The following is a 22,818-nucleotide window of genomic DNA, read 5'->3' on the forward strand; positions in this document are numbered from 1 at the left end:
GACATTATACTTCTATGTGGGAAGATTATTTGCAGTGTGACACGCAGTAGCTGCCAATGTTTTTCCTTTGGCTTCTGCGCTTGGAGGAATTGCAAAACTAAAAAAACGCTCACGGAACCCAAGGAAAAATTATGGTGCTTTATATGTTAAAAAGATAAAGAAAATACTGTCATCACTGACAAACCATTCTTTCGGAAGCAAAAGAAACATGCCAGACCATTCTGTTTTTAAAGTGGTGGAAACAAAAATACTCCATCTGTGTTTTAGTTTCTCCTGTTACTGCGCTGAACAAGACTGTGAGGTGCTGTTAAAACTTTGCTCGGCTTACCAAAAGGACATCCAAAAGAATCAAGATAGCCAATATAAGGCATCAAGAAATGTTACAATTTGAGAGAAAAGAATTGCAAAATTATTTTTCTTTAGAATAGGACATTGGCAAACAGGCATATTAATTATTACTACTTGATTTCTACAAGTAGTTTACATTGGATTTTGACAAACATGTTCACAATTTGTTTAAGGAATAGTGATTAAAATGTTTCTGAAATCCTTGATTTGTCAAGGTAGGACTATATTTTCAGGGATCATTTCTGTAGAATGCAAAGGGAGAAATGTGCACGAAAGTGTCCATACTCACCTTCCACGATGATGAATTTTAGGGTTCTTGTCTCATTAGGACTGCTGTTGGCAGTGCTGCTCTGTGCAGATGCTGCCACCATTTGATGACTTGGTCATCTTTCCTGATGGGAAGGTGGCTGGAAGGAACTCATTCAGAGTGGTTGTTTGTATGCTAAATGTCTATTTTTGTTTCAAAAACAGCTGAGTTTGGATGTTTGTGTTTTGGTCTTTTTTGAAAACTATGCTTTTTTTTTTTTTTTGTAATTGCCAGATGGAAAGGAGAAAAATGACATTATACTTCTATGTGGGAAGATTATTTGCAGTGTGACACGCAGTAGCTGCCAATGTTTTTCCTTTGGCTTCTGCACTTGGAGGAATTGCGAAACTGAAACCCCGCTCACGGAACCCAAGGAAAAATTATGGTGCTTTATATGTTAAAAAGATAAAGAAAATACTGTCATCACTGACAAACCATTCTTTGGGAAGCAAAAGAAACATGCCAGACCATTCTGTTTTTAAAGTGGTGGAAACAAAAATACTCCATCTGTGTTTTAGTTTCTCCTGTTACTGCGCTGAACAAGACTGTGAGGTGCTGTTAAAACTTTGCTCGGCTTACCAAAAGGACATCCAAAACAATCAAGATAGCCAATATAAGGCATCAAGAAATGTTACAATTTGAGAGAAAAGAATTGCAAAATTATTTTTCTTTAGAATAGGACATTGGCAAACAGGCATATTAATTATTACTACTTGATTTCTACAAGTAGTTTACATTGGATTTTGACAAACATGTTCACAATTTGTTGAAGGAATAGTGATTAAAATGTTGCTGAAATCTTTGATTTGTCAAGTTAGGACTATACTTTCAAGGATCATTTCTGTAGAATGCAAAGGCAGAAATGTTCTCGAAAGTATCCGTACTCACCTTCCACGATGATTAATTTTAGGGTTCTTGGCTCATTAGGACTGCTGTTGGCAGTGCTGCTCTCTGCAGATGCTGCCACCGTTTGATGACTTGGTGATCTTTCCTGATGGGAAGGTGGCTGGCGGGAACTCATTCAGAGTGGTTGTTTGAATGCTAAATGTCTATTTTTGTTTTAAAAACAGCTGAGTTTGCAAGTTTGTGTTTTTGTCTATTTTGAAAACTATGCTTTTTTTTTTTTTTGTATTTGTCAGATGGAAAGGAAAAAAATGACATTATACTTCTATGTGGGAAGATTATTTGCAGTGTCACACGCAGTAGCTGCCAATGTTTTTCCTTTGGCTTCTGCGCTTGGAGGAATTGCAAAACTGAAACAACGCTCACGGAACCCAAGGAAAAATGATGGTGCTTTATATGTTAAAAAGATAAAGAAAATACTGTCATCACTGACAAACCATTCTTTCGGAAGCAAAAGAAACATGCCAGACCATTCTGTTTTTAAAGAGGTGGAAACAAAAATACTCCATCTGCGTTTTAGTTTCTCCTGTTACTGCGCTGAACAAGACTGTGAGGTGCTGGTAAAACTTTGCTCGGCTTACCAAAAGGACATCCAAAAGAATCAAGATAGCCAATATAAGGCATCAAGAAATGTTACAATTTGAGAGAAAAGAATTGCAAAATTATTTTTCTTTAGAATAGGACATTGGCAAACAGGCATATTAATTATTACTACTTGATTTCTACAAGTAGTTTACATTGGATTTTGACAAACATGTTCACAATTTGTTGAAGGAATAGTGATTAAAATGTTTTTGAAATCTTTGGTTTGTCAAGGTAGGACTATACTTTCTTGGATAATTTCTGTAGAATGCAAAGGGAGAAATGTGCTCGAAAGTGTCCATACTCACCTTCCACGATGATGAATTTTAGGGTTCTTGTCTCATTAGGACTGCTGTTGGCAGTGCTGCTCTCTGCAGATGCTGCCACCATTTGATGACTTGGTGATCTTTCCTGATGGGAAGATGGCTGGAAAGAACTCATTCAGAGTGGTTGTTTGAATGCTAAATGTCTATTTTTGTTTCAAAAACAGCTGAGTTTGGATGTTTGTGTTTTGGTCTATTTTGAAAACTATGCTTTTTTTTTTTTTAGTAATTGCAAGATGGAAAGGAAAAAAATGACATTATACTTCTATGTGGGAAGATTATTTGCAGTGCGACATGCAGTAGCTGCCAATGTTTTTTCCTTTGGCTTCTGCGCTTGGAGGAATTGCGAAACTGAAAAAACGCTCACGGAACCCAAGGAAAAATTATGGTTCTTTATATGTTAAAAAGATAAAGAAAATACTGTCATCACTGACAAACCATTCTTTCGGAAGCAAAAGAAACATGCCAGACCATTCTGTTTTTAAAGAGGTGGAAACAAAAATACTCCATCTGCGTTTTAGTTTCTCCTGTTACAGCGCTGAACAAGACTGTGAGGTGCTGTTAAAACTTTGCTCGGCTTACCAAAAGGACATCCAAAAGAATCAAGATAGCCAATATAAGGCATCAAGAAATGTTACAATTTGAGAGAAAAGAATTGCAAAATTATTTTTCTTTAGAATAGGACATTGGCAAACAGGCATATTAATTATTACTACTTGATTTCTACAAGTAGTTTACATTGGATTTTGACAAACATGTTCACAATTTGTTTAAGGAATAGTGATTAAAATGTTTCTGAAATCCTTGATTTGTCAAGGTAGGACTATATTTTCAGGGATCATTTCTGTAGAATGCAAAGGGAGAAATGTGCACGAAAGTGTCCATACTCACCTTCCACGATGATGAATTTTAGGGTTCTTGTCTCATTAGGACTGCTGTTGGCAGTGCTGCTCTGTGCAGATGCTGCCACCATTTGATGACTTGGTCATCTTTCCTGATGGGAAGGTGGCTGGAAGGAACTCATTCAGAGTGGTTGTTTGTATGCTAAATGTCTATTTTTGTTTCAAAAACAGCTGAGTTTGGATGTTTGTGTTTTGGTCTTTTTTGAAAACTATGCTTTTTTTTTTTTTTGTAATTGCCAGATGGAAAGGAGAAAAATGACATTATACTTCTATGTGGGAAGATTATTTGCAGTGTGACACGCAGTAGCGGCCAATGTTTTTCCTTTGGCTTCTGCACTTGGAGGAATTGCGAAACTGAAACCCCGTTCACGGAACCCAAGGAAAAATTATGGTGCTTTATATGTTAAAAAGATAAAGAAAATACTGTCATCACTGACAAACCATTCTTTGGGAAGCAATAGAAAAATGCCAGACCATTCTGTTTTTAAAGAGGTGGAAACAAAAATACTCCATCTGTGTTTTAGTTTCTCCTGTTACTGCGCTGAGCAAGACTGTGAGGTGCTGTTAAAACTTTGCTCGGCTTACCAAAAGGACATCCAAAAGAATCAAGATAGCCAATATAAGGCATCAAGAAATGTTACAATTTGAGAGAAAAGAATTGCAAAATTATTTTTCTTTAGAATAGGACATTGGCAAACAGGCATATTAATTATTACTACATGATTTCTACAAGTAGTTTACATTGGATTTTGACAAACATGTTCACAATTTGTTGAAGGAATAGTGATTAAAATGTTGCTGAAATCTTTGGTTTGTCAAGGTAGGACTATATATTCAGGGATTGTTTCTTTACAATGCAAAGGGAGCAATGTGCTCGAAAGTGTCCATACTCACCTTCCACGATGATGAATTTTAGGGTTCTTGTCTCATTAGGACTGCTGTTGGCAGTGCTGCTCTCTGCAGATGCTGCCACCATTTGATGACTTGGTCATCTTTCCTGATGGGAAGATGGCTGGAAAGAACTCATTCAGAGTGGTTGTTTGAATGCTAAATGTCTATTTTTGTTTCAAAAACAGCTGAGTTTGGATGTTTGTGTTTTGGTCTATTTTGAAAACTATGCTTTTTTTTTTTTTAGTAATTGCAAGATGGAAAGGAAAAAAATGACATTATACTTCTATGTGGGAAGATTATTTGCAGTGCGACATGCAGTAGCTGCCAATGTTTTTTCCTTTGGATTCTGCGCTTGGAGGAATTGCGAAACTGAAACAACGCTCACGGAACCCAAGGAAAAATTATGGTTCTTTATATGTTAAAAAGATAAAGAAAATACTGTCATCACTGACAAACCATTCTTTCGGAAGCAAAAGAAACATGCCAGACCATTCTGTTTTTAAAGAGGTGGAAACAAAAATACTCCATCTGCGTTTTAGTTTCTCCTGTTATAGCGCTGAACAAGACTGTGAGGTGCTGTTAAAACTTTGCTCGGCTTACCAAAAGGACATCCAAAAGAATCAAGATAGCCAATATAAGGCATCAAGAAATGTTACAATTTTAGAGAAAAGAATTGCAAAATTATTTTTCTTTAGAATAGGACATTGGCAAACAGGCATATTAATTATTACTGCTTGATTTCTACAAGTAGTTTACATTGGATTTTGACAAACATGTTCACAATTTGTTGAAGGAATAGTGATTAAAATGTTGCTGAAATCTTTGGTTTGTCAAAGTAGGACTATACTTTTAGGGATCATTTCTGTAGAATGCAAAGGGAGAAATGTGCTCGAAAGTGTTCATACTCACCTTCCACAGTGATGAATTTTAGGGATCTTGTCTCATTAGGACTGCTGTTGGCAGTGCTGCTCTCTGCAGATGCTGCCACCATTTGATGACTTGGTCACCTTTCCTGATGGGAAGATGGCTGGTGGGAACTCATTCAGAGTGGTTGTTTGAATGCTAAATGTCTATTTTTGATTTAAAAACAGCTGAGTTTGGATGTTTGTGTTTTGGTCTTTTTTGAAAACTATGCTTTTTTTTTTTTTTAGTAATTGCAATATGGAAAGGAGAAAAAAATGACATTATACTTCTAGGTGGGAAGATTATTTGCAGTGTGACACGCAATAGCTGCCAATGTTTTTCTTTTGGCTTCTGCGCTTGGAGGAATTGCAAAACTAAAAAAACGCTCACGGAACCCAAGGAAAAATTATGGTGCTTTATATGTTAAAAAGATAAAGAAAATACTGTCATCACTGACAAACCATTCTTTGGGAAGCAAAAGAAACATGCCAGACCATTCTGTTTTTAAAGAGGTGGAAACAAAAATACTCCATCTGCGTTTCAGTTTCTCCTGTTACTGCGCTGAACAAGACTGTGAGGTGCTGTTAAAACTTTGCTCGGCTTACCAAAAGGACATCCAAAAGAATTAAGATAGCCAATATAAGACATCAAGAAATGTTACAATTTGAGAGAAAAGAATTGCAAAATTATTTTTCTTTAGAATAGGACATTGGGACAATCGAGCGGTGGACACAGGACCGGAAGGGGAGTGGCCTAGGCATGGCGGCGTGAGAGCTTGGTAGCACAGCTGCACCTCTAAGGAGACCGACAGTGCCTGTACGCACACCCTATCTAACCCATGCCGAGGAGAGGGAAAAACGCCGGAGCACATACTCCAACCCGCTTATACATCACTCGATACTTGGCGGTAAAGCGGGACCCTAAACAGCCGGCAGACGTGGACACCAGTATGCTGCGGACACAGGAGCCCATTGCGGAGGTACTGATACAGGCTTCGGCGGTGGAGCTGACACAGCGTGGAGCTACGGTGACCTCGCAGTTACGATCACAGTTACAGCGGAGAGAATCGGTTACATCATCAGAGATACTATCTGAGACAATATCTGAGACGGCTGGCGCGGTACATATTGTGGTGACCCCTATAGCCTCAGGAGGAGAGGAGCAGGTATGTACACATGCCATATGTAATACACAGGAGCAGGGGAATGAGCCGGATATTAGACAGCTTATTCAGGCTCTCCCAACGAAGGAAGATATACAAAAACTTCTGGCTGGCATAGTGGGTTCACTGAAAGAAGAAATTAAGGAGGCACGGGAGAATATCACAGCGGTTGATAGTAGAGTGTGCAATCTAGAAAGGATAAATAATTTGACTGACATAAGGCTGGTGGCTATGGAGGACAAATTAAATAAACAACATCAGCAAATGGCTATGATACAACTGCATTCTGAAGAAACAGAAAATAGAAGTAGGAGGAACAATATCCGGATTAGGGGGATCCCTGAGGGAAGCGAGGGGGACACCCTAAGAGATATAGTGACAACTATCCTAAACCAAATGCTGCACAATCCCCCGAACACTCAGATTGAGCTTGACCGGGTGCATCGGATTCCCAGGATGCATGTTCCTGCACGGTTTAAATCACGAGATGTTTTATGCCGGGTACACTTTTACAGGGTAAAAGAGGACATACTAAGAGCGGCTTGGCAAGAGGGAACAGTAAAGTTTGAAGGAAGGGAAATACAAATATATCCGGATATATGTGGACAAACTAAAATGAGGAGAAGGATGCTAAAGCCCCTACTAGACTATCTGATAAGCCAAGGAGCTACATATAAATGGGGTCACCCATTGGCAGTAGTAGTGAAAAAGGGGGGGCAAAGCTTCAATTTAAGGGAAACGACCCAACTCCCAGACCTCTTCTTTTTCCTGGGCGCAGAGGCTATTGAAGTACCAAATTGGACAGAATTATTGGAACGACCCTCCCAACAAAATTTATGTCAGAGGGAGAGATCTAGACCAAGCCCATCATAGGAAGAAGAAATCAGTATGGACTGATCGAGATAAATCAAAATGAACTTACAAAGAAAAAATTTTTTTTTTTTTTTTTTTTGGGGGGAAATTAATAGATTTAAAGTATTATGATTTGTTAAAGTGTAAAAAAGAATTTATTATACGTATGATTATAAATTTTGTGTTTAAGTATCAGGAAGGCGTAATGAGGATCTACTTTTTGATCCTAGTATAAATGGAATTTTATTAAGTCTGGGTTTGGGAATATGCATTTTTGAGATTAGTTATCCATGGAATTTTTTATTGTATTTTTTTTTTTTTTTTTTTTTTTTGGGGGGGGGACCTCTGAGGGGGGGGGGGAAGAAAACAGAAAACGGAATATATCCCATGAAGGGGAATAGGAGGTGAATAGGAGGCGAAGAGGGGGCGGTGGGACACAGGTATATGGGTGCCGGGAAGGGAGGAGGTGAGGAGGGTAGGTGGGATAAGAGACACTAAGAGGTGTTATAATTAAATTAAATATAGTATAATAAAGTTTAAGGGATGGGGGAGATATTAAAGGTATAGGAATAAATAAAATAAAATATTGCACTATAGATAGGTTGATAATAATATACTTTGGGTATATAAATATAACATTTTTTTTTTTTTTTTCTTCCTCTCATAGAGAGGTATGTCTTTGAATTGTGATTGATGTTGTAAAATTGGATATTAGATGAGTACACGATTGGGTGTTTAAAGGGAAACATCTCTTTTTTTTATTTTGTTTTTTATTTTTTATTTTTTTTGGGGGTTGCTCTGGTTGAATCAACCCCTCTCAACCAGAAGGTCACGTAGGGGGAATAAAAGGTTAATAAATATGATATGTTATCACTAGGATAAGGGTATAATACAGAGATGAGGGATTCACTGGTGGATACGGATTGAGGGGGGAGGGAAGGAGGGTATAGGGGAAATAGAGTTTTCTTAGCGCCCTGATGACGGGACCAATCTCCTTATCTGACTGAGTAGCTAGACATGGGAGATATGGAGAGAAGAGGGAGGAAAGAGAGGAGGAGAGGTAAGGAGGAGAGGAGAGGGGAAAGGAAAAAAAGAGAAAAAAGAAAAAGAGAGACGCTGAAAATAAGAGTAGAGAGTGAAAGAATGAATAGTAATGCAGGAAAAATATAATAATATAGAGACCCGCTTGGAGATATTCCCCATATAAATATATGTTTTTTTTTTTTTGTTTTTTTTTTGTTATTATCTCTCCCCCGGAATCTAATAAATACAAAGTAATGGGGGCAATGGGAGGAGAGGAAAAGAGGAAAGAAGAAAAGGAGAAGGGAGGGGGGGGGCTGGGATAGATAGGGATGTAAAGAGGTTATTAAAATGCAAAAGATAGAATAGCTAAAAATTTCGATACATTAAAAAAGGGTTGATGGTATGACAGGTTAAAGGGTGCATATGGATTGCTAACAGAGCTCAGATCGCTGTCTTTCTTATTCACTTTCCATAAGTTAGACGCCTCTCCTTCTAGGGGAGGATAGCCAGAGGCGTCTTAAATTTTTATTTCTTTCTACTAGGCAATTGGCGGGTAGATTCTTAGCAGTAGAGAGCCTGCTAACGCCTAGATTTTACATTACCTAGGGCCTTGAGTCTGTCTAGTCCTGGGATACTTTTTTTTTTTTTTTTTTTTTTATTTATTTATTTATTTATTTATTTTCCCTTTCCTTTCTCTCTGCCTCTCTGTTTTTTTCTCTTCCTCCTCATCATCACCCCCTCCCCTCCTCCCAGTTATTTGGATTCTCAGTGTTGGGATTCGGTTGTAGCCAAGCGATAAAAGATGACTAGGATAAAACTGACTTCCTATAACGTAAAAGGGTTAAACAGCCCAGAGAAACGTACTAGATTGTTAACGGAACTAGGAAGATTGAAGACCCAAATTGTTTTCCTACAAGAGACACATTTTAGAAAGGATAAAATCCCAAAATTGGGAAATAGGAGATTTACTACAGTATATCATAGCGCGGCTCAGACTACAAAGGCAAATGGAGTATCAATTATGATTTCAAATCAAATACCATGGAAAGAATGTAAGACAATTACTGATGAGGCAGGACGACTTCTGATTGTTAAAGGTATTCTACAAGAACAAAAAGTAACACTAGTGAATATGTATCTACCGAACGAGGGCCAGGTCGCGGTACTTGAGGCATATCTGAATCTGGTATACCAAAATAAGGAAGGGATTTTGATGTTGGGAGGGAACCTGAATATCGCATTAGACCCGGCTCTGGATGTATCAAAGGGAGTCTCTCATTTATCTGCAGTGAAATTGCGCAGAGTGAAGAAAATGTTACAGGATTTGCAGTTAATAGATACATGGAGAATTCTCCATGTACAGGAAAGAGATTATACTTTTTTTTCAGCTAAACATAAAACATATACTAGAATAGACTATATTTTTATATCCCAAAGCGCATTGACCTGCGTAAAGGAGGCGTCCATAGGATCATTTACGCTGTCTGATCATGCACCAACTAATAGTGTTAAGGAATGGGGAGAGAAAGTCCCGCGAGAATGGAACTGGAAGATGAATGAGACACTCCTGAGAGAACCAGAGTACGAGAACCAGATAGCCCAGGAATTGGAACTATTTTTTATAGCAAATGAATCAGAGGAGGTAACCCCGCTATGTAGATGGGAAGCACACAAATGTTATATCAGGGGAATTCTTATCTCTTTAGGAGCACAAAGGAAACGGGCTCTGGGCGCTAAACTAGATACTCTGCTGGAAGAGATCCGGACACTCGAATCAGTACATAAGAAATCGCAGTTGCAACAAACTGAAGAAAAATTATTGAGGTTACGGGAAGAATTGAACTTGTTATTGACGGATAAAGCAAAAGCAAAATTAACTCGGTGCAGACAAATATATTATGAATATGGAAATAAACCCAGCAGAGTGCTGGCAAATGCGCTCAGAGAAACGAGAGCACGAAATTATATTGAGAGAATTAAAACCCAAGGAGATGTGTTAGTTAACTCACCACAGACTAACGCGAAAGCATTTAGAGATTACTATACTACCCTATATCAAATTGAAGATCGACCGTCAAAGGTGGGGTTACCTTCTAGAGGGGAAAAGGCAAAAGAATATATAATGGCATCGGGAATGCCCAAGCTTCTCGAAGAAGAAGCAGAAAACATAGATGGACCAATTACAGTAGAGGAACTGACAGAAGCCATTAAACAAATGAAAACCGGAAAGGCCCCTGGCCCGGATGGGTATACATTACTTTATTATAAGATCTTTTTTGAAAAATTGGCACCAAAATTTATAGAGGCTTATAACTCAATACGAGAGGGGCAAAGGATGCGACCAGAAACACTAATGGCTCATATAACAGTGATTGCAAAAGAAGGGAAAGACCCAACTCAATGTGCCAGTTACCGCCCAATGTCCTTATTAAATGTAGACCTTAAGATTCTAACAAAAACACTAGCGAATAGACTCTTGCCATTTATTCCAGCATTAATACATCCAGATCAAGTAGGTTTTACCCCTGGTAGGGAGGGAAGAGAAAATACGCAGAGAGTTATTGATGCTCTATATATAGCACAACACTATCAAAAACCGCTAGTACTTATATCGGCAGATGCGGAAAAGGCATTTGATAGGGTCGACTGGACATTCCTGAGAGCAACGCTACAGCATATAGGATTGAAAAAGGGGATGCAGAATTGGATTGATAGTTTATATTCCTGCCCAAAAGCTAGGGTAAAAATAAATGAGACAATGTCTGAACCATTCTGTATAAGGAATGGAACGCGTCAGGGATGTCCACTCTCCCCTATCATATTTATTCTTACATTAGAACCCTTTTTGAGAACAATCCGGGCTAACCCGGATATTGAGGGCATTTCAATAAGAAAAAATGATGAACATAAATTGGCCGCATATGCGGACGATCTGATGTTTTTTATAACCTCCCCAGGGATTTCTTTACCTTCTTTGTTACTGGAGCTTCGCATATATGGAGAGATATCTAACTTTAAAGTAAATTATAGTAAATCGGAAGCGATGGGAGTAGAAATGAATAATGAAATGAAATCTCAGCTAGCGGCGCATTTCGCGTTTAGATGGACGGATTCCCACATATGTTATTTAGGGACTAAAATATCAAACAAGTTGAACAGACTGTTGGAACTAAACTTCATCCCATTAATACGTCAGATTAAGCTAGATCTAGAACGTTGGGACAAAACGGTTTTTACATGGTTTGGGAGAATCAATATAATCAAAATGAACGTAATGCCGAGGTTGTTATATTTGTTCCAAACTCTACCGATAAAGCTCCCGGGAAGATATCTGAGAGATTTGAGATCAAGATTCATAAAATTTATATGGGCAGGTAAAAAAGCGAGAATACGTAGGGATATTCTGATATTACCTAAAGAGAGAGGAGGGGTAGGATTCCCAGATCCAGTAGGCTACTATGAGGCATCACATCTAACACGGGTAATAGATTGGTGTAGAATCCAAAAAGAAAAACCTTGGATCGATATGGAACAAGCAATAATCCCGATACCATTGGAAGGAATAGTGTGGCTCTCAGATGTAGAAATACCACAGGAAGTACGGAGACATCCGACAGTGGGTGCCACACTACAGGTAGTCCAAAAGCTATTTAAGAAAACCAAGATATCAGAACATCCAAGCCCTATGATACCAGTACTGGGCACTCCTGGTTTTCAGCCAGGTTTAACAGATAAGGTTTTTAGGGATTTAAGATGAAAGGGAATCAGTAGGATTATACATTTCTCAATTGATAATCATGTAATGTATAAGGAAGAGATCGAACAAGAATTTAGGGAGGACTTGGACCCATTTAGGCGAGTACAGTTAAATGCGTTTCTGCGAATAAGTAGGCAGAGAATACCGGTGATCAGGACACTATCTGAGTTTGAACAGATATGCTTAAAAGGTGAACCACTGAAACATTCCCTCTCATCAATGTACATATTGCGGATGGAACAAGAAGCTTCACAAGACCTAACTTTTATACGAGCATGGGAGAGGGACCTGGGAGTCACTTTCTCAGACTTACAGAAAAATAAGATCTTCATGTTCACACATAAGGCGTCGATAGCAACTAGATACCAAGAAGGGGGCTACAAAATCTTGTCTAGATGGTATAGGACCCCAGAAGTATTGCACCGGATATACCCACAAGTATCAAATTTGTGCTGGCGCTGCCAGAGAGCCGAGGGAACCTTATTACATATATTCTGGGAGTGTACCGGGGTAAAAGATTTCTGGAAGATGGTATCGGAAACAGTAAAGGAAATAACAGATGTGTCTCTTGGGGAAAATCCGGCGGCTTTTCTATTGCACGATGTTCCGTTATCTATAGAAAAATATAAAAAATCTCTCTTAAGGCATTTGCTTACAGCAGCAAAAGCATGCATCCCAGTTTTATGGAAAACGACGCTGGCTCCAACCAAATCACAATGGATGAGCAGGATATCGGAGATTCAACAAATGGAAAATCTGACTATGATACTGAAAGAGCAAGAAGATAGGTATCATGAAGTATGGAAACCCTATATTTTATATAGGGAACAAAACCAGTAGATGCTGATCCATGTTTGTTTTCGTTTTTTTTTTCTTTTTCTTTCTTGGGGAGGGGTGGGGGAGGAGGGGGATGAGAGAGGGGGAGGAGGTGAAAGGAGAGCATTTTATTTATTTATTTATTTATTTATTTATTTATTTATTTATTTATTTTTCTCTCTCTTCGTTTACTTATTTTCTGTTGTTTTATTATTTGCTTTTTTTTCTTCAAAGATAAATAACCAGGGCTATACCAGGTTAAGGGGGGAAAAAAAATAAAATAATAGTGAATATAAGGAAATAGGTAATGTAATAGGAGAAATCTAGCACGATGAAATTATGAACGGCTTGGTTTAAATATAAGATGTAGATGTGTATGTGTCTAGAAATGAAAGACTGTATCACTATATTATGAAAATAAAGAATTTATAAAAAAAAAAAAAAAAAAAAAGAATAGGACATTGGCAAACAGGCATATTAATTATTACTACTTGATTTCTACAAGTAGTTTACATTGGAGGCTGACAAACATGTTCACAATTTGTTGAAGGAATAGTGATTAAAATGTTGCTGAAATCTTTGGTTTGTCAAGGTAGGACTATACTTTCAGGGCTTATTTCTGTAGAATGCAAAGGGAGAAATGTGCTCGAAAGTGTCCATACTCACCTTCCACGATGATGAATTTTAGGGTTCTTGTCTCATTAGGACTGCTGTTGGTGGTACTGCTCTCTGCAGATACTGCCAACATTTGATGACCTGGTCATCTTTTCTGATGGGAAGGTGGCTGGCAGGAATTCATTCAGAGTGGTTGTTTGAATGCTAAATGTCTATTTTTGTTTTAAAAACAGCTGAGTTTGCAAGTTTGTGTTTTGATCTATTTTGAAAACTATGCTTTTGTTTTTTTTGTTTTAGTAATTGCCATATGGAAAGGAAAAAAATGACATTATACTTCTATGTGGGAAGATAATTTGCAGTGTGATATGCAGTAGCTGCCAATGTTTTTCCTTTGGCTTCTGCGCTTGGAGGAATTGCAAAACTGAAACAACGCTCACGGAACCCAAGGAAAAATTATGGTGCTTTATATGTTAAAAAGATAAAGAAAATACTGTCATCACTGACAAACCATTCTTTCGGAAGCAAAAGAAACATGCCAGACCATTCTGTTTTTAAAGAGGTGGAAACAAAAATACTCCATCTGCGTTTTAGTTTCTCCTGTTACTGCGCTGAACAAGACTGTGAGGTGCTGTTAAAACTTTGCTCGGCTTACCAAAAGGACATCCAAAAGAATCAAGATAGCCAATATAAGGCATCAAGAAATGTTACAATTTTAGAGAAAAGAATTGCAAAATTATTTTTCTTTAGAATAGGACATTGGCAAACAGGCATATTAATTATTACTACTTGATTTCTACAAATAGTTTACATTGGAGGTTGACAAACATGTTCACAATTTGTTGAAGGAATAGTGATTAAAATGTTGCTGAAATCTTTGGTTTGTCAAGGTAGGACTGTACTTTCAGGGATTATTTTTGTAGAATGCAAAGGGAGAAATGTGCTCGAAAGTGTCCATACTCACCTTACACGATGATGAATTTTAGGGTTCTTGTCTCATTAGGACTGCTGTTGGCAGTGCTGCTCTCTGCAGATGCTGCCACCATTTGATGACTTGGTCATCTTTCCTGATGGGAAGATGGCTGGCGGGAACTCATTCAGAGTGGTTGTTTGAATGCTAAATGTCTATTTTTGTTTCAAAAACAGCTGAGTTTGGATGTTTGTGTTTTGGTCTTTTTTGAAAACTATTCTTTTTTTTTTTTTTTGTAATTGCCATATGGCAAGGAGAAAAATGACATTATACTTCTATGTGGGAAGGTTATTTGCAGTGTGACATGCAGTAGCTGCCAATGTTTTTCCTTTGGTCTGTGCTTGGAGGAATTGCAAAACTGAAACAACGCTCACGGAACCCAAGGAAAAATTATGGTGCTTTATATGTTAAAAAGATAAAGAAAATACTGTCATCACTGACAAACCATTCTTTCGGAAGCAAAAGAAACATGCCAGACCATTCTGTTTTTAAAGTGGTGGAAACAAAAATACTCCATCTGCGTTTTAGTTTCTCCTGTTACTGCGCTGAACAAGTCTGTGAGGTGCTGTTAAAACTTTGCTCGGCTTACCAAAAGGACATCCAAAAGAATCAAGATAGCCAATATAAGGCATCAAGAAATGTTACAATTTGAGAGAAAAGAATTGCAAAATAATTTTTCTTTAGAATAGGACATTGGCAAACAGGCATATTAATTATTACTACTTGATTTCTACAAATAGTTTACATTGGATTTTGACAAACATGTTCACTATTTGTTGAAGGAATAGTGATTAAAATGTTGCTGAAATCTTTGCTTTGTCAAGGTAGGACTATACTTTCAGGGATAATTTCTGTAGAACGCAAATGGAGTAATGTGCTTGAAAGTGTCCAAACTCATCTTCCACGGTGCTGAATTTTAGTGTTCTTGTCTCATTAGGACTGCTGTTGGCAGTGCTGCTCTCTGCAGATGCTGCCAACATTTGATGACTTGGTCATCTTTCCTGATGGGAAGGTGGCTGGCAGGGACTCATTCAGAGTGGTTGTTTGAATGCTAAATGTCTATTTTTGTTTCAAAAACAGCTGAGTTTGGATGTTTGTGTTTTGTTTTTTTTTGAAAACTATGCTTTTTTTTTTTTTTTGTAATTGCCATATGGCAAGGAGAAAAATGACATTATACTTCTATGTGGGAAGGTTATTTGCAGTGTGACATGCAGTAGCTGCCAATGTTTTTCCTTTGGCCTGTGCTTGGAGGAATTGCAAAACTGAAACAACGCTCACGGAACCCAAGGAAAAATTATGGTGCTTTATATGTTAAAAAGATAAAGAAAATACTGTCATCACTGACAAACCATTCTTTCGGAAGCAAAAGAAACATGCCAGACCATTCTGTTTTTAAAGTGGTGGAAACAAAAATACTCCATCTGCGTTTTAGTTTCTCCTGTTACTGCGCTGAACAAGTCTGTGAGGTGCTGTTAAAACTTTGCTCGGCTTACCAAAAGGACATCCAAAAGAATCAAGATAGCCAATATAAGGCATCAAGAAATGTTACAATTTGAGAGAAAAGAATTGCAAAATAATTTTTCTTTAGAATAGGACATTGGCAAACAGGCATATTAATTATTACTACTTGATTTCTACAAGTAGTTTACATTGGATTTTGACAAACATGTTCACTATTTGTTGAAGGAATAGTGATTAAAATGTTGCTGAAATCTTTGATTTGTCAAGGTAGGACTATACTTTCAGGGATAATTTCTGTAGAACGCAAATGGAGTAATGTGCTTGAAAGTGTCCAAACTCACCTTCCACGGTGCTGAATTTTAGTGTTCTTGTCTCATTAGGACTGCTGTTGGCAGTGCTGCTCTCTGCAGATGCTGCCAACATTTGATGACTTGGTCATCTTTCCTGATGGGAAGGTGGCTGGCAGGAACTCATTCAGAGTGGTTGTTTGAATGCTAAATGTCTATTTTTGTTTTAAAAACCGCTGAGTTTGCAAATTTGTGTTTTGGTCTATTTTGAAAACTATGTTTTTTTTTTTTTTAGTAATTGCCAGATGGAAAGGAAAAAAATGACATTATACTTCTATGTGGGAAGATTATTTGCAGTGTGACACGCAGCAGCTGCCAATGTTTTTTCCTTTGGCTTCTGCGCTTGGATGAATTGCGAAACTGAAACAACGCTCACGGAACCCAAGGAAAAATTATGGTGCTTTATATGTTAAAAATATAAAGAAAATACTGTCATCACTGACAAACCATTCTTTCGGAAGCAAAAGAAACATGCCAAATCATTCTCTTTTTAAAGAGGTGGAAACAAAAATACTCCATCTGCGTTTTAGTTTCTCCTGTTACTGCGCTGAACAAGACTGTGAGGTGCTGTTAAAACTTTGCTCGGCTTACCAAAAGGACATCCAAAAGAATCAAGATAGCCAATATAAGGCATCAAGAAATGTTACAATTTGAGAGAAAAGAATTGCAAAATTATTTTTCTTTAGAATAGGACATTGGCAAACAGGCATATTAATTATTACTACTTGATTTCTACAAGTAGTTTACATTGGATTTTGACAAACATGTTCACAATTTGTTGAAGGAATAGTGATTAAAATGTTGCTGAAATCTTTGATTTGTCAAGGTAGGACTATATTTTCAGGGATCATTTCTGTAGAATGCAAAGGGAGAAATGTGTTCGAAAGTGTCCATACTCACCTTCCACGATGATGAATTTTAGGGTTCTTGTCTCATTAGGACTGCTGTTGGCAGTGCTGCTCTCTGCAGATGCTGCCACCATTTGATGACTTGGTCATCTTTCCTGATGGGAAGATGGCTGGCGGGAACTCATTCAGAGTGGTTGTTTGAATGCTAAATGTCTATTTTTGTTTCAAAAACAGCTGAGTTTGGATGTTTGTGTTTTGGTCTTTTTTGAAAACTATGCTTTTTTTTTTTTTAGTAATTGCCATATGGCAAGGAGAAAAATGATATTATACTTCTATGTGGGAAGGTTATTTGCAGTGTGACACGCAGTAGCTGCCAATGTTTTTCCTTTGGCTTCTGCGCTTGGAGGAATTGCAAAACTGAAACCCCGCTCACGGAACCCAAGGAAAAATTATGGTGCTTTATATGTTAAAAAGATAAAGAAAATACTGTCATCACTGACAAACCATTCTTTCGGAAGCAAAAGAAACATGCCAGACCATTCTGTTTTTAAAGAGGTGGAAACAAAAATACTCCATCTGCGTTTTAGTTTCTCCTGTTACTGCGCTGAACAAGACTGTGAGGTGCTGTTAAAACTTTGCTCGGCTTAGCAAAAGGACATCCAAAAGAATCAAGATAGCCAATATAAGGCATCAAGAAATGTTACAATTTTAGAGAAAAGAATTGCAAAATTATTTTTCTTTAGAATAGGACATTGGCAAACAGGCATATTAATTATTACTACTTGATTTCTACAAATAGTTTACATTGGAGGTTGACAAACATGTTCACAATTTGTTGAAGGAATAGTGATTAAAATGTTGCTGAAATCTTTGGTTTGTCAAGGTAGGACTGTACTTTCAGGGATTATTTTTGTAGAATGCAAAGGGAGAAATGTGCTCGAAAGTGTCCATACTCACCTTACACGATGATGAATTTTAGGGTTCTTGTCTCATTAGGACTGCTGTTGGCAGTGCTGCTCTCTGCAGATGCTGCCACCATTTGATGACTTGGTCATCTTTCCTGATGGGAAGATGGCTGGCGGGAACTCATTCAGAGTGGTTGTTTGAATGCTAAATGTCTATTTTTGTTTCAAAAACAGCTGAGTTTGGATGTTTGTGTTTTGGTCTTTTTTGAAAACTATTCTTTTTTTTTTTTTTGTAATTGCCATATGGCAAGGAGAAAAATGACATTATACTTCTATGTGGGAAGGTTATTTGCAGTGTGACATGCAGTAGCTGCCAATGTTTTTCCTTTGGTCTGTGCTTGGAGGAATTGCAAAACTGAAACAACGCTCACGGAACCCAAGGAAAAATTATGGTGCTTTATATGTTAAAAAGATAAAGAAAATACTGTCATCACTGACAAACCATTCTTTCGGAAGCAAAAGAAACATGCCAGACCATTCTGTTTTTAAAGTGGTGGAAACAAAAATACTCCATCTGCGTTTTAGTTTCTCCTGTTACTGCGCTGAACAAGTCTGTGAGGTGCTGTTAAAACTTTGCTCGGCTTACCAAAAGGACATCCAAAAGAATCAAGATAGCCAATATAAGGCATCAAGAAATGTTACAATTTGAGAGAAAAGAATTGCAAAATAATTTTTCTTTAGAATAGGACATTGGCAAACAGGCATATTAATTATTACTACTTGATTTCTACAAATAGTTTACATTGGATTTTGACAAACATGTTCACTATTTGTTGAAGGAATAGTGATTAAAATGTTGCTGAAATCTTTGCTTTGTCAAGGTAGGACTATACTTTCAGGGATAATTTCTGTAGAACGCAAATGGAGTAATGTGCTTGAAAGTGTCCAAACTCACCTTCCACGGTGCTGAATTTTAGTGTTCTTGTCTCATTAGCACTGCTGTTGGCAGTGCTGCTCTCTGCAGATGCTGCCAACATTTGATGACTTGGTCATCTTTCCTGATGGGAAGGTGGCTGGCAGGAACTCATTCAGAGTGGTTGTTTGAATGCTAAATGTCTATTTTTGTTTCAAAAACAGCTGAGTTTGGATGTTTGTGTTTTGGTCTTTTTTGAAAACTATGCTTTTTTTTTTTTTTTGTAATTGCCATATGGCAAGGAGAAAAATGACATTATACTTCTATGTGGGAAGGTTATTTGCAGTGTGACATGCAGTAGCTGCCAATGTTTTTCCTTTGGCCTGTGCTTGGAGGAATTGCAAAACTGAAACAACGCTCACGGAACCCAAGGAAAAATTATGGTGCTTTATATGTTAAAAAGATAAAGAAAATACTGTCATCACTGACAAACCATTCTTTCGGAAGCAAAAGAAACATGCCAGACCATTCTGTTTTTAAAGTGGTGGAAACAAAAATACTCCATCTGCGTTTTAGTTTCTCCTGTTACTGCGCTGAACAAGTCTGTGAGGTGCTGTTAAAACTTTGCTCGGCTTACCAAAAGGACATCCAAAAGAATCAAGATAGCCAATATAAGGCATCAAGAAATGTTACAATTTGAGAGAAAAGAATTGCAAAATAATTTTTCTTTAGAATAGGACATTGGCAAACAGGCATATTAATTATTACTACTTGATTTCTACAAGTAGTTTACATTGGATTTTGACAAACATGTTCACTATTTGTTGAAGGAATAGTGATTAAAATGTTGCTGAAATCTTTGATTTGTCAAGGTAGGACTATACTTTCAGGGATAATTTCTGTAGAACGCAAATGGAGTAATGTGCTTGAAAGTGTCCAAACTCACCTTCCACGGTGCTGAATTTTAGTGTTCTTGTCTCATTAGGACTGCTGTTTGCAGTGCTGCTCTCTGCAGATGCTGCCAACATTTGATGACTTGGTCATCTTTCCTGATGGGAAGGTGGCTGGCAGGAACTCATTCAGAGTGGTTGTTTGAATGCTAAATGTCTATTTTTGTTTTAAAAACCGCTGAGTTTGCAAATTTGTGTTTTGGTCTATTTTGAAAACTATGTTTTTTTTTTTTTTAGTAATTGCCAGATGGAAAGGAAAAAAATGACATTATACTTCTATGTGGGAAGATTATTTGCAGTGTGACACGCAGCAGCTGCCAATGTTTTTTCCTTTGGCTTCTGCGCTTGGATGAATTGCGAAACTGAAACAACGCTCACGGAACCCAAGGAAAAATTATGGTGCTTTATATGTTAAAAATATAAAGAAAATACTGTCATCACTGACAAACCATTCTTTCGGAAGCAAAAGAAACATGCCAAATCATTCTGTTTTTAAAGAGGTGGAAACAAAAATACTCCATCTGCGTTTTAGTTTCTCCTTTTACTGCGCTGAACAAGACTGTGAGGTGCTGTTAAAACTTTGCTCGGCTTACCAAAAGGACATCCAAAAGAATTAAGATAGCCAATATAAGGCATCAAGAAATGTTACAATTTGAGAGAAAAGAATTGCAAAATTATTTTTCTTTAGAATAGGACATTGGCAAACAGTCATATTAATTATTACTACTTGATTTCTACAAGTAGTTTACATTGGAGGTTGACAAACATGTTCACAATTTGTTGAAGGAATAGTGATTAAAATGTTGCTGAAATCTTTGGTTTGTCAAGGTAAGACTATACTTTCAGGGTTCATTTCTGTAGAATGCAAAGGGAGAAATGTGCTCGAAAGTGTTCATACTCGCCTTCCACGATGATGACTTTTAGGGTTCTTGTCTCATTAGGACTGCTGTTGGCAGTGCTGCTCTCTGCAGATGCTGCCACCATTTGATGACTTGGTCATCTTTCCTGATGAGAAGATGGCTGGCGAGAACTCATTCAGAGTGGTTGTTTGAATGCTAAATGTCTCTTTTTGTTTCAAAAACAGCTGAGTTTGGATGTTTGTGTTTTGGTCTTTTTTGAAAACTATGCTTTTTTTTTTTTATTAGTAATTGCCATATGGAAAGGAGAAAAAATGACACTATATTTCTATGTGGGAAGATTATTTGCAGTGTGACACGCAGTAGCTGCCACTGTTTTTCCTTTGGCTTCTGCGCTTGGAGGAATTGCAAAACTGAAACAACGCTCACGGAACCCAAGGAAAAATAATGGTGCTTTATATGTTAAAAAGATAAAGAAAATACTGTCATCACTGACAAACCATTCTTTCGGAAGCAAAGGAAACATGCCAGACCATTCTGTTTTTAAAGAGGTGGAAACAAAAATACTCCATCTGTGTTTTAGTTTCTCCTGTTACTGCGCTGAACAAGACTGTGAGGTGCTGTTAAAACTTTGCTCGGCTTACCAAAAGGACATCCAAAAGAATTAATATAGCCAATATAAGGCATCAAGAAATGTTACAATTTGAGAGAAAAGAATTGCAAAATTATTTTTCTTTAGAATAGAACATTGGCAAACAGGCATTGCAAAATTATTTTTCTTTAGAATAGAACATTGGCAAACAGGCATATTAATTATTACTACTTGATTTCTACAAGTAGTTTACATTGGATTTTGACAAACATCTTCACAATTTGTTGAAGGAATAGTGATTAAAATGTTGCTGAAATCTTTGGTTTGTCAAGGTAGGTCTATACTTTCAGGGAACATTTCTGCACAATGCAAAAGGAGAAATGTGCTCGAAAGTGTCCATACTCACCTTCCACGATGATGAATTTTAGGGTTCTTGTCTCATTAAGACTGCTGTTGGCAGTGCTGCTCTCTGCAGATGCTGTCACCATTTGATGACTTGGTCATCTTTCCTGATGGGAAGATGGCTGCCAGGAACTCATTCAGAGTGGTTGTTTGAATGCTAAATGTCTATTTTTGTTTTACAAACAGCTGAGTTTGCAAGTTTGTGTTTTGGTCTATTTTGAAAACTATGCTTTTTTTTTTTAGTGATTGCCAGATGGAAAGGTAAAAAATGACATTATACTTTTATGTGGGAAGGTTATTTGCAGTGTGACACGCAGTAGCCGCCAATGTTTTTCCTTTGGCTTCTGCGCTTGGAGGAATTGCAAAACTGAAACAACGCTCACGGAACCCAAGGAAAAATTATGGTGCTTTATATGTTAAAAAGATAAAGAAAATACTGTCATCACTGACAAACCATTCTTTCGGAAGCAAAAGAAACATGCCAGACCATTCTGTTTTTAAAGAGGTGGAAACAAAAATACTCCATCTGCGTTTTAGTTTCTCCTGTTACTGCGCTGAACAAGACTGTGAGGTGCTGTTAAAACTTTGCTTGGCTTACCAAAAGGGCATCCAAAAGAATTAAGATAGCCAATATAAGGCATCAAGAAATGTTACAATTTGAGAGAAAAGAATTGCAAAATTATTTTTCTTTAGAATAGGACATCGCCAAACAGGTATATTAATTATTACTACTTGATTTCTACAAGTAGTTTACATTGGATTTTGACAAACATGTTCACAATTTGTTGAAGGAATAGTGATTAAAATGTTGCTGAAATCTTTGCTTTGTCAAGGTAGGCCTATACTTTCAGGGAACATTTCTGCACAATGCAAAAGGAGAAATGTGCTCGAAAGTGTCCATACTCACCTTCCACGATGATGAATTTTAGGGTTCTTGTCTCATTAAGACTGCTGTTGGCAGTGCTGCTCTCTGCAGATGCTGCCACCATTTGATGACTTGGTCATCTTTCCTGATGGGAAGGTTGCTGGCGGGAACTCATTCAGAGTGGTTGTTTGAATGATAAATGTCTATTTTTGTTTTAAAAACAACTGAGTTTGCAAGTTTGTGTTTTGGTCTATTTTGAAAACTATGCTTTTTTTTTTTTTTTTTAGTAATTGCCATATGGAAAGGAAAAAAATTACATTATACTTC

The 22,818-nt window shown here is 37.4% G+C and overlaps 17 non-coding genes across 17 annotated transcripts; all 17 read left to right on the forward strand.

Moving 5' to 3' along the window:
* The first annotated feature begins 565 nt into the window (after positions 1–565).
* On the forward strand, positions 566–780 carry LOC143984953 (small nucleolar RNA U3). Its single transcript, XR_013275281.1, has one exon. It is a non-coding gene; the product is annotated as a small nucleolar RNA U3 (small nucleolar RNA).
* Positions 781–1,471: 691 nt separating this feature from the next.
* Positions 1,472–1,686, forward strand: LOC143985157 (small nucleolar RNA U3). Its single transcript, XR_013275455.1, has one exon. It is a non-coding gene; the product is annotated as a small nucleolar RNA U3 (small nucleolar RNA).
* Positions 1,687–2,376: 690 nt separating this feature from the next.
* Positions 2,377–2,591, forward strand: LOC143985181 (small nucleolar RNA U3). The gene has a single exon (XR_013275477.1). It is a non-coding gene; the product is annotated as a small nucleolar RNA U3 (small nucleolar RNA).
* Positions 2,592–3,282: 691 nt separating this feature from the next.
* On the forward strand, positions 3,283–3,497 carry LOC143984954 (small nucleolar RNA U3). The gene has a single exon (XR_013275282.1). It is a non-coding gene; the product is annotated as a small nucleolar RNA U3 (small nucleolar RNA).
* A 694-nt stretch (positions 3,498–4,191) lies between these two features.
* On the forward strand, positions 4,192–4,402 carry LOC143985266 (small nucleolar RNA U3). Its single transcript, XR_013275546.1, has one exon. It is a non-coding gene; the product is annotated as a small nucleolar RNA U3 (small nucleolar RNA).
* A 691-nt stretch (positions 4,403–5,093) lies between these two features.
* Positions 5,094–5,308, forward strand: LOC143985239 (small nucleolar RNA U3). The gene has a single exon (XR_013275523.1). It is a non-coding gene; the product is annotated as a small nucleolar RNA U3 (small nucleolar RNA).
* Positions 5,309–13,363: 8,055 nt separating this feature from the next.
* On the forward strand, positions 13,364–13,578 carry LOC143984996 (small nucleolar RNA U3). The gene has a single exon (XR_013275317.1). It is a non-coding gene; the product is annotated as a small nucleolar RNA U3 (small nucleolar RNA).
* A 695-nt stretch (positions 13,579–14,273) lies between these two features.
* LOC143985188 (small nucleolar RNA U3) lies at positions 14,274–14,488 on the forward strand. The gene has a single exon (XR_013275483.1). It is a non-coding gene; the product is annotated as a small nucleolar RNA U3 (small nucleolar RNA).
* Positions 14,489–15,177: 689 nt separating this feature from the next.
* On the forward strand, positions 15,178–15,392 carry LOC143985145 (small nucleolar RNA U3). The gene has a single exon (XR_013275445.1). It is a non-coding gene; the product is annotated as a small nucleolar RNA U3 (small nucleolar RNA).
* A 689-nt stretch (positions 15,393–16,081) lies between these two features.
* Positions 16,082–16,296, forward strand: LOC143985093 (small nucleolar RNA U3). Its single transcript, XR_013275400.1, has one exon. It is a non-coding gene; the product is annotated as a small nucleolar RNA U3 (small nucleolar RNA).
* Positions 16,297–16,987: 691 nt separating this feature from the next.
* LOC143984741 (small nucleolar RNA U3) lies at positions 16,988–17,202 on the forward strand. The gene has a single exon (XR_013275097.1). It is a non-coding gene; the product is annotated as a small nucleolar RNA U3 (small nucleolar RNA).
* A 690-nt stretch (positions 17,203–17,892) lies between these two features.
* On the forward strand, positions 17,893–18,107 carry LOC143985190 (small nucleolar RNA U3). The gene has a single exon (XR_013275484.1). It is a non-coding gene; the product is annotated as a small nucleolar RNA U3 (small nucleolar RNA).
* A 688-nt stretch (positions 18,108–18,795) lies between these two features.
* LOC143985229 (small nucleolar RNA U3) lies at positions 18,796–19,010 on the forward strand. The gene has a single exon (XR_013275515.1). It is a non-coding gene; the product is annotated as a small nucleolar RNA U3 (small nucleolar RNA).
* A 689-nt stretch (positions 19,011–19,699) lies between these two features.
* LOC143985077 (small nucleolar RNA U3) lies at positions 19,700–19,914 on the forward strand. The gene has a single exon (XR_013275386.1). It is a non-coding gene; the product is annotated as a small nucleolar RNA U3 (small nucleolar RNA).
* A 691-nt stretch (positions 19,915–20,605) lies between these two features.
* Positions 20,606–20,820, forward strand: LOC143986423 (small nucleolar RNA U3). Its single transcript, XR_013276517.1, has one exon. It is a non-coding gene; the product is annotated as a small nucleolar RNA U3 (small nucleolar RNA).
* A 738-nt stretch (positions 20,821–21,558) lies between these two features.
* LOC143985202 (small nucleolar RNA U3) lies at positions 21,559–21,773 on the forward strand. Its single transcript, XR_013275495.1, has one exon. It is a non-coding gene; the product is annotated as a small nucleolar RNA U3 (small nucleolar RNA).
* Positions 21,774–22,461: 688 nt separating this feature from the next.
* Positions 22,462–22,676, forward strand: LOC143985204 (small nucleolar RNA U3). Its single transcript, XR_013275497.1, has one exon. It is a non-coding gene; the product is annotated as a small nucleolar RNA U3 (small nucleolar RNA).
* Positions 22,677–22,818: the final 142 nt, after the last annotated feature.

Source organism: Lithobates pipiens, unplaced genomic scaffold, assembly GCF_037356315.1.
Source record: "Lithobates pipiens isolate NorthernLeopardFrog02 unplaced genomic scaffold, aLitPip1_a1.2 Scaffold_16, whole genome shotgun sequence".
NCBI lineage: Eukaryota > Metazoa > Chordata > Amphibia > Anura > Ranidae > Lithobates > Lithobates pipiens.